We start from the raw sequence: 10,178 nt of genomic DNA, 5'->3' as shown, positions 1-10,178 counted from the left end.
AGACCTCTTATTATGTACCTCACGGTTCTTGAGGGATCTATGGGGTGTGTTCTCGGACAGCATGATGAGACATAATGGTTTTGGGCTATATCCTCAATTAGGTCACAAGCTTCTGGATAAGGTTTGTTCATCAGCGCGCCACCTGCGGCAGCGTCGATGCTCATCTTGGTATTATAATGGAGTCCATTGTAGAAGGTATGAACGATCAACCATTGTTCTAGGCCATGGTGTGGGCAGACTCTTAATAGCTCTTTATATCTCTCCCAAGCTTCGAAAAGCGATTCTCCTTGGTTTTGAGCAAATCTAGTTATTTGGTTTCGAAGAACATCAGTCTTACTAGGGGGGAAATATCTAGCAAGGAATACTCTCCTAAGGTCTTCCCAGGTAGTTATTGAATTGGCTGGAAGTGAATCTAGCCATGAACGTGCTTTATCCCTGAGGGAGAAAGGAAATAATCTTAAACGGATCGTATCGGGTGAGGCGCCGTTAGATTTAAAGGTGTCGGCTAGTTGGATAAAAACTTTTAAATGTTGATTCGGGTTCTCGGTAGCGAGACCCGCGTATTGGTTCTGTTGTTCTAATTGCAACAAAAAGGGTTTTAGTTCGAAATTGTTAGCAGGTATAAGGGGGTTTACTATACTCGAACTAGGTTCCTCATCAAAGGGTTGAGCAAATTCCTTAAGAGGTCTCCTATCGCGATTCTCGGCCATAACTTTCTTAATTCGGATGAGTAAGAGGCGTGTACAAGTATAACATTCGGGTTCCGCTAAAGGATCTACTAAATTTCCGGTACTACGGGTTCTTTGCATTTACCGGCTAATAATTCCTTAGTCTATACGGTGTAACAACAGGGTACGAAATTTGATGAAGTTGGTCCCCGGCAACGGCGCCAAAAACTTGATCGCTGTAATTCTCAAGTTCAAGAATAACGTCAAAGTAATATAAAAGAATATCGATCCCACAGAGACCAATCATCAATCTATCGAATACTATCGTTATGGTGTTTATCTAAGGCCGTATAAAAGAGATATTGGGTTTACAAAATAACGGTAAATAATAAATGCAGGTAAAGACAGGTTGAATGTAATTCACGTCAGTTAAGTGATGTTTCAATTGTCTAAATAGAACTACTTATGAGGCAATATTTTCTACTCTTGAAAAGAATCCATTTAACGGGAACTGTCGCTTTCGCGTACTCAGAACTGAGTTTACCCTTAAATTAAGGTCTTTTATTGTCACTTATAAAAGGCGCCCAGAACGCTAAAGTAGTAAACCTATTTTTAAGAAATGAGACTTGTAAACTTAGTTGAAGAGTCATTTTGATTTGGAAAGTTTACATAAGGAGTTTACCGATTTTAAACCTATAAGCACGTCTGAAAACAGTTTCAAAAATAGTTTTTCCTTAAAGTGATAAAGATTCCTAGTTACTACGCCAAGGTGCTTTCACACTCCTCGAATAATTAAAACTAACCAAGTTTACTTTAGAAAACTCAAGTTAAAAATCAAAACAGCCTTTAAAGTATTTCTACAGATTTCAATATGTGAAACATTATTTTAACCGCGATCCTTACATTCTAACCTTTAAAAGATTTAGCCAGACATGGCAACACAAACGAACACAACGGTGTTAATCATGATGAAAAGTTTGTTTTAGAATGTGAGGCGTAGAAAGCGAGTAAAATGTGTAAAATAAATAAAGTAAAGCGAGTGCGGAAAATAAATAAAGTAAAGCGAGTGCGGAAAATAAATAAAGTAAAGCGAGTGCGGGAAATAAATAAAGTAAAAGCGATGCGGGAAATAAATAAAGTAAAAGCGATGCGGGAAATAAATAAGATAAAAGCGATGCGGGAAATAAATAAAATAAAAGCGATGCAGGAAATAAATAAAATAAAAGCTATGCGGGAAATAAATAAAATAAAAGCGATGCGGGAAATAAATAAAATAAAAGAGATAAATAAGAACCTGCTCCAAACGGAGGCTTCGATTCTGGTATAAAAATAAACCTCCGACTCCTGAAGCTAAAGACGACAGCAACACGAAGTGACCCAACTCAATCTCACAAAGGTGCGATAACCCCCCGATGTGACGGATTATCGCTATTACAAATGATAACTATATGCTTAGTGTTGTAAAACTAAGTTGAATGATAGAAAACGAAATGAAATGAGCTATTTTTAGAGATTCTCAGTAGTTTGTAAAGACCGTGGTGGCCTCCAACTTCTCCTTAGTGGGCTTTAGTGGGAACGTGATTTCCAAAGGTGGCGTCCGCCATCCCTTCATGGCGCCCTCCATGTGTGTAAATGGGGTGAATCATGGGAACGTGGTGGTTACCTCTTAGTTGAGGGCTGATGACTCATGGCTTCCCCTATAGCGGCCGCCATGTGCAACGCCATGTGTGTAATTTCGCCGAAAAACCCTAATTTTAGGTCTTTTTGCTTCGTTTCTTCCAAAAGTGTCCGAAAGTGCTAAATATCTGAAAACAAGAGAAAATAGAGCATAATACAAATAAAATGATAATAAAGTCCTAATAAACATGTGAAATCCGAGTCAAAAACATGGTGTAAATCAGTGTGATCAACCTTCAAGCTATGGATAAGCTAGATGTTAATAAAACGAGAGTCGCCCCCACGCTTTTATTATTTCCAAGGGAAAAGGGAAAAGTATAAACAAAACCCAAAAATAAGAAGTTTTCAAATCAAAACTAATAAAATGCCAGAGTACATGTAAGGGGGTTGGTTACACAGAGGGAAGGTGTTAACACCCAAAATGTCTTAGGTACTCCTAGGGAGCCCTTTCTTGTGTGCATATGTATTTTGTACAAAACGATTTTTACAAACAAACAGAGCGGGGGGATGAGAAAAGAATTCATTAATTATATTTTTGTGTTTGACAAGACCTTTGGACTTGTGCCTACGTACCAACATAAAATGAGGGATCAAAACCTCGTAGTTCGTGATATCAATTTCAAAGTTGATGCATTGCTTTTAACAAAAAATAAGCTTTGAAAGGCACAAAGGCCTAAAATAGTTTGAATGAGTTACATCTTTTTGGCTTTTTTTTTAAAGTTTTAATTCAAGTATGATTAAGTATATTTACAAGTTTGATTAAGAAAAGAAGTTTATAGTTTGCAAAGTTTATAGTTTGCAAGGTGGTCTAAGTTTAGAAATCAATAAGCACAAGCAAATAAGTTTTTTCAAAAGGAGGAAGAGATTTTGAAATTAAAGAAGTCGGGAGGAGATGAAGAGACTAATCCTAAGCATAAATTTAAAAGTTAAGAGTTGAAAAGATCTGACTAATGGGCTACAATCTAATAGACAAGAATGTCATATAGAAACCCAAATTCCATTGGACATTAGAATCAAGCAACAAACAATGCACAATATATCAACTTGAAGAGCAAGGCATCAAATAAAGATAGCCACATCCAAGCTTAGCAACCCCATATCTTCTTCAAATTTACCCATGTAGCAGATGAATTCGACAAATCATAGGTGCAAAATAACAGCTTCACAATGATCATGTTGCAGATGAACTCAAAGGGATCTTCAATGGTGTATCGGATGAAGTCTCAAATTCCAAGCACTCGGTTACATAAAAGTTGGCATTGGCCAAGTCCTTTGACATAGGGAATGTTGCCTAAATTCTAAGTCCAATTGTCTCAGATTAAACCAACAGTCCACACAATAGTTTTTTAGGATTTTTGTTCTTATTATGTACATTAATGGTCAAAGATCACACAAGCAAACCAAATATACACAAACAAGATATATCACACAATATGGTCCAAGTGGACAAAGTGAAAATGGCATTAATATAAACAATAAGAATGGTATGGATAATGGCAAATGAATAACGCTTAAAAATAAAGTGCATTAAAGTAAATGACTTGAAATTAAAGTTAGTTGTTAATGAGTTAGAAGTTAGTATTGTTTTATCTTTTGCTTTTTATTTTAAGTCATTCTTTGGAGAACACTCAACCCACTTATCACAAGCATGGATCCTTGAACCAAGACATCTTCCAAAGGAAGGAAAAAAGGCCAAGTTTCCACACAATACCATGAGAGAGGGGAGACTTACAATCTTACTAACTAGAATGTTATGCCTTTTGTATCAAAAATTTAACGCTATGTTAAGCAATCGTAATTGGACTTACGTAAAAGTCACAACTATTTGAGGTCGGGCAATAGAATTTTGGTGTTAATGCATGTTAGAGACATAGTATGATGGACTATGCTCATGAAACATACCACACACAAAAAGAATATGCAAAAGTGGTGGCCTAATCTCATCCATACTTTTGTTGATCTTGCAATCAACTAGCCTTAGGATATAGAGATATCACAAGTCAAATTAAATGGATGCATAAAGAAGGGGAATTAGATGAAGAGGGAGGGAAATGGATCAAAACTCAAATTGGACAAAAGAGTACTTTTACCAAGTTAAGATCATTCATTCATTTTGGGAGATGGAATGTTCATTCCATCAATCCTCTAAATCCAATGATCTTAACCTAACAAAGTCAAATCAACCTTGACCAAGGCCCAACAATATAAGTCAAACTTATACAAATTATTAAAATGGCTCAACACAATTATTTGGCATTTATTAAATTTAAAAATATTAAAAATAGTGCATTAAATTAAATATGGTTTGTCAAATTCCTAAAACCTCATCAAAACACCAAAGAAATGGCCATGAGATTTATCATAGGTCAAACAAGGCCAAAGGACCTTGGAGAAAAAATTTCAGAATTTTTGGAAACTTAAAAGTATTTTTAAACAATTAAAAATATTCAAAAAATCAATTAAATCATCAAAAAAGTTAATAATGATCCAAAAAATAATTTTAATTCAAAATATGAAAGAGAATTTTATTTGAGAATTTTTGGTGAAACTCCCATATTTTTTGGATCAATATTATAATTAATATAAATTAATGAAAATAAAAGGAATAAAAGACAAATCAGAAAATACAAAAAAACGTGGACCACTTGATCTCCCTCATTGATTGAGGTGGCTGATCAAGTGGATGAAAACACGCGTTCCATGGTATTCAAAAGCAATGCTCAAGATTAAAACAATTTAAACAAGATCAATGGCCTAGAACTTGTCCAACATACCACCGTCGTTGGAAATCCGGTCACCTTCTCAGGCGAGGCTCACCGGACTGGTTCAGTCATCACCATCACATAAATGAAAAATGAGGACATGATCTGGAAGAAAAAATGGCATAGAGCATGAATCTGACCTCAATTTCAACTAACTCCAAATATATAGAAAGATATGAGGAGTTCAATTTTGAGGTGTGTCAACTGAGTTGCTTCGATTTGACATCAAATCAACTCAATTTTCTTGCCTACATTGGTAGGACTTCAGACAATCAAAGATCCAAGAGAATTGATGAGAATTGAGTGAGAATCGAAGAGAAGAAAAATTCTGAAAAATACCTTCAATGTTGTGCAGAAATGGATCTTGCTTGCTTCAAACTTTGCTTGATCACACTCAGGGAGCTTGCAGAGGTGGTTTGGCAATGGAACAAAGCTTTGGATCCTGGAGTTTTTGCATCTCCAAACAGTGAAATTCAAACTTAATTTTCAAGTTGGAAATTCTCAGGTTTTCCTTTGAATTGTGAGGGTTTGAAGAGAGGGAGCAAAGCTTGCGCGCAAGGTGTCATTGAAATGAGCTCAAAGGCCATGTATTTATAGCATTTGGGATTGATAATTGCACACTTGAAATTTTGCTAAATTTGGCAATGTCATGCCCAAGCTTGCATGGGCGTGTACAGGCCCATGAGGCAATCCATTTTGATCCAAATTCAACCGTACTGAAGTTCAAATGAGGCTTGAATGGCAAGGCAATGTAATTTGAGGTTTTGGACATTTGATCTTTCCACTTGATACAGACCTGTTAAGACCATGCGCAACCCTAACAAATATCATCCAAAATGCATGAAATATGACTCTCTGGAAAGCTTAGATCAAGGGGAAAAACTTTGATGTTAGACACTTTTCCACTTGGAACTTGTATCATGGTGAATTTTGATGTGGAAGTTTGGAAATTTCAACATGTTGAAATTTTTTCTAAGTGTTAAGTCATATATCTCAATATTCCACCTTGCTTAACTTTTTATGTGAGCTTCAAATGAGTAAAGTGTCTTCATCAAAGTTGCATATATTTTAAATACCTTAAAAATGGTCACCAAATTCATGTCATTTGGATTTAGAATAATAAAGTTATGCATTTTTGAAGTTGAGGAAAATCACCTGTTCAATGGTATAGGGCAAAAATGACCTATAACGTATCCTCATATCACATGCTCATAAAAATTTATTTAGCTCTCACTCCAAACATAAAAGTTTAATTATACATCTTGAATTTGATTTTACAACTTGGAAATCTTTCATCTCATAAAATTGAGCAAGTTATGGCCTTGGGAAGTTGACTTTCAAATTAGAGTTTAGACAAAATGACCTATAATGTTTCAACATAGAAAATGACTTTAAAAGCAAAATTAGCTCTAGATCTAAACATAAAAGTTATTTAGGATGTCATTTAGAGTAACTGTTCTCTTGGAATCATTTTCATATGGTGAAAATTGTAGGAGATAGGGTCTAGGGAGACCCAATTTTGATCAGATGAATTCATCTAGCCAACCACCATCAACCATCTTACCAACCTCCAATTATCTTGACTTTCTAGGCTTATGGTAGATCATATATGCATAAGATAATGAATTTTGAAGTGTCCCTTGAGAAATTTGATCCATTGGTGAGGTAGCTTGTTGAAGAAGTTACTCAAGATACCCAGAAAAACCAGGCTTTCCAAGGCAAACCAACTCCAAACCCCTGAAGAAATCTTGATCAATATGACATGTAGAGATAATTGGGACTCATATATGATTCTTTGAGGCATTATGGATCAATCCTTGGTTGTGCTCTTTTCCATGAGGTTCTTAAACCCTAGGTATGAACTTGATAGATCAACAGGGACCATGCCCTACCTACAAAAGAGTTAGGTAAATGCAAAGACATATTTTGGTATTTTGGTTAGTAAAAAGATAATATACAAGTATGATAAAATCACATGATGCTTGGTGATCTCTCCCAAAACAAACCCAATGAAAGAGGGGTAAGGAAAATGCCAAGGTATGATCCCAATGCTAATGCATATGATGAAATTTCATGAGGGATCTTAGGGTCAAAATTGGGGTCTTACAGCTGCCCCTATTTAAGGACATTCTAACTAAGGAGGTGAAGGTTAAAATCTTCATATCGACTCAGTAGAATGGGCTTAAATAACAACATATCGAAACAAATTTTGGTCCTTTAGAGACCTCATTATGCCTATGATATGAATTTAAAAGCGAATTCTTTGTGGGGAAATGTTGCCACAAAGGAAAAGAAATCAGAGAGACCGAATATCCGCAGGAGCATAATGCATTTTGTAAGGGAAACTCACTATGGAGGCAGAGACTCTGGGGGGGATAAAAGGGTTATGCGTAGGTCAGGCTACGACTTAAAAATACTGCTGGGGAGGAATTACATAAAAATGGAAAGACTCGGTCGGGGAAACAAAAACAACTACAGGGGATACGAGTAAATCAGGATAAAACTGAAGTACTTGAATGATGCAGGAGAAGCGATTTCACTAAGGAAATGCGTACTCAACTCAACTCAACTGGGGAAGAGATAAACTTCAACATAGGAGGAGCAGAAATTTAATATCTATTACCTGTTACTGGGTAAGGAGATAATAAAGATCTGACAAGGAGGACACCCGTCATCGGTTAGGATGAACATATCAAGGATGCCTCGTTGAGAACCACCAGGAGGGAGTATTCATTACCGGTTACTGGGTAAGAATAGCCTTGTTGGGGAAAACTGTGGAAATAGGATTTATAACTACCAGTTACTGGGCAGAACACCAAAGATGAGAATACCTGTTGTTAGACTATGGCACGGATCTAGCTGGGGGGGGGGGGGGGTTGAATAGATCCCAATTAAAAATTGAGTCGACGCTACCAATTAAAAATTGGTTTTGAAAATTTGTTTTAAGTGCGGAAGCGGCCAAGGAAAATATAGTCTAAAACGAACTGTTATTGGAAAACCGGATATGCGTCAAGCCTATGGATTAGTGATAATGTAGAATACGAATCACTACACTCGTCATACTATCAATGATTTGTTTCACTTGCTAGGATTCCTAGTTCCAATGATTCAAAGAGCAAACCAAACTAGATACACAACTAAGATAATTTTGGTTTAGGCAAATTATCAAACACTTGGTGTGCAAAAACACTCCAAGTGATATTTGTGTTGAGTAAGTGATTCCAATTAGTCTAGTACAATATCTTATTGTACTTTGGATTCAAAAACAGAGTTTTAACTTCTTACTCAATTAATATCAAGGTTTGATAAAAGTGCTTATACAAAAATCACTTAATTTTTAAGCTAAAAACAAATATGCTGAAAAATAGAGAAGGCAAAGATTTGATGAGGCAGTTCCCCCGTCGTCCTCGCTTCGGGGTACGTCTGCCCTCAACTCTAAAACTAGAATTGAGATTGCTTTAATAGATATCACCTGTTGAGTATAACAATTTATACAAGGATTGCAAAGCAAATATACAACAAAATTCTCAAGACGTTGAATGTTGCTTCCACTCCTTGTTCCTTGATTCAAGGTGAATAAAGTCCTTCGATTGTTGTTGATAGACCTCCGATTCCAGCCCCTTTGTTGAATAACCCTCAGTTCTCCAAACCCTCGGCCCGACTGATCTCAACTACAACAAATCAAACCCGAAATCTTCCCTTCAATATCACTGACTCCGCTACTAGATTGACGAAGACTTCCTCTTCTCAATCACCTTCGCTCAGCTGAAAATTGATGAAGAAATTCGTCCAAAAACCCCCAAAAATCAAACCAGTCTTGGAGGACAAAACCCTAAAGGTTTTATTCAAGAAAAAACCTGTCACAAGCTTTAACCCGAACCGGATTCCCCAATCTCGGCTTCGAACGTTATTACCTTTAACCAATCACAAAGCACTTCAAAAATGGTTGTGTGTAGTTGATGTGTTGTGAGATGTTGAAGATGAAGATGAAGAATCTTGGACACCTATTTCACTTTTTCTTGTTCTTTGAACACTTGAATCAAATTATCAAAATGTTAGTTGATACAAGTAACTAAGCTTCTATTTATAGTAACAAACCAACCAACCCATTTAACAGCTTTTCAAACAGAGTGGGAAATACTTAAAAACTAAATTTGCGCACGAACGGTCGACCATAGCAGGTCTATGCGTCGACGCATAGCCTGCAGTTTTTGACAGATAGAAAAGCGCAACAGTATGCGTCGACCATAGGTCGGCGTGCGCTGACCCGTGGTTCATGCGCTTACCCCTGCGGTCGACTCAAGCCTTTTGTGCGCTGACCCGTGGGAAATGCACTAAGTTATGCGCCGACCCGTGGTTCATGCGCTGACCCCTGCGGTCGACTCAAACCCTGCAAATCTGCAAAAAGTCATATTTTTGTGGTTTTCATGCATTTTGTCATGACCACATTTTATCCACATATGTTGTATGAAATATAACAGTTTAGATGAGCATAGAAAAGGATATGATAGGTGATATGTTGCATTTGTTTTGTAGAGGTGGAATCGACAATGCCAATTCATCCATGGTGGTAATTTGTCATCATCGAAACCTATGATCGTATGTTGTATGACAGTTTGCCCTTACATACTCCCCATTTTTGATGATGACAACCTGTGTGAAACCAAAGAAAAACAACATGCAATATTTACACACATTATACACACTCCGCCTTTCTTCTGTAATCTAAGGCTGGCTGCAAAACAAACTGTTAATTGTTGTGAATATCTTGGCTTGGCTTTGGTACATGCTCTTCTCCCCCTTTGACAACATCAAAAAGAGAAAGAGATCTATTATTCAACATAACATGATATTCAACAGGAGATAACGAATCATATAACAATACCACACCAAATATTATTACTGAACAAATTGAAAAGGAGATAACATTAAACTAGATTAACAAACAAGCATAACAGGTAATAGGTTCAGTCAAACAATAAAAGTACAGATGCATATGCTGTTTTATGCCCTAATGGCCTCGTCCTCGACCGAAACAACCATCCGTTATTTGGTCAGCAACACTACTTAG

At 36.6% G+C, this 10,178-nt stretch overlaps 1 non-coding gene across 1 annotated transcript; it reads left to right on the top strand.

The window, feature by feature from the left end:
- Positions 1–219: 219 nt before the first annotated feature.
- Positions 220–326, top strand: LOC127099868 (small nucleolar RNA R71). Its single transcript, XR_007794333.1, has one exon. It is a non-coding gene; the product is annotated as a small nucleolar RNA R71 (small nucleolar RNA).
- Positions 327–10,178: the final 9,852 nt, after the last annotated feature.

Source organism: Lathyrus oleraceus, chromosome 6 (assembly GCF_024323335.1).
Source record: "Lathyrus oleraceus cultivar Zhongwan6 chromosome 6, CAAS_Psat_ZW6_1.0, whole genome shotgun sequence".
Taxonomy (NCBI): Eukaryota; Viridiplantae; Streptophyta; class Magnoliopsida; order Fabales; family Fabaceae; genus Lathyrus; species Lathyrus oleraceus.
The sequence above is the reverse complement of the archived record's forward strand: the minus strand, read 5'-3'. Positions and strand labels throughout refer to the sequence as shown.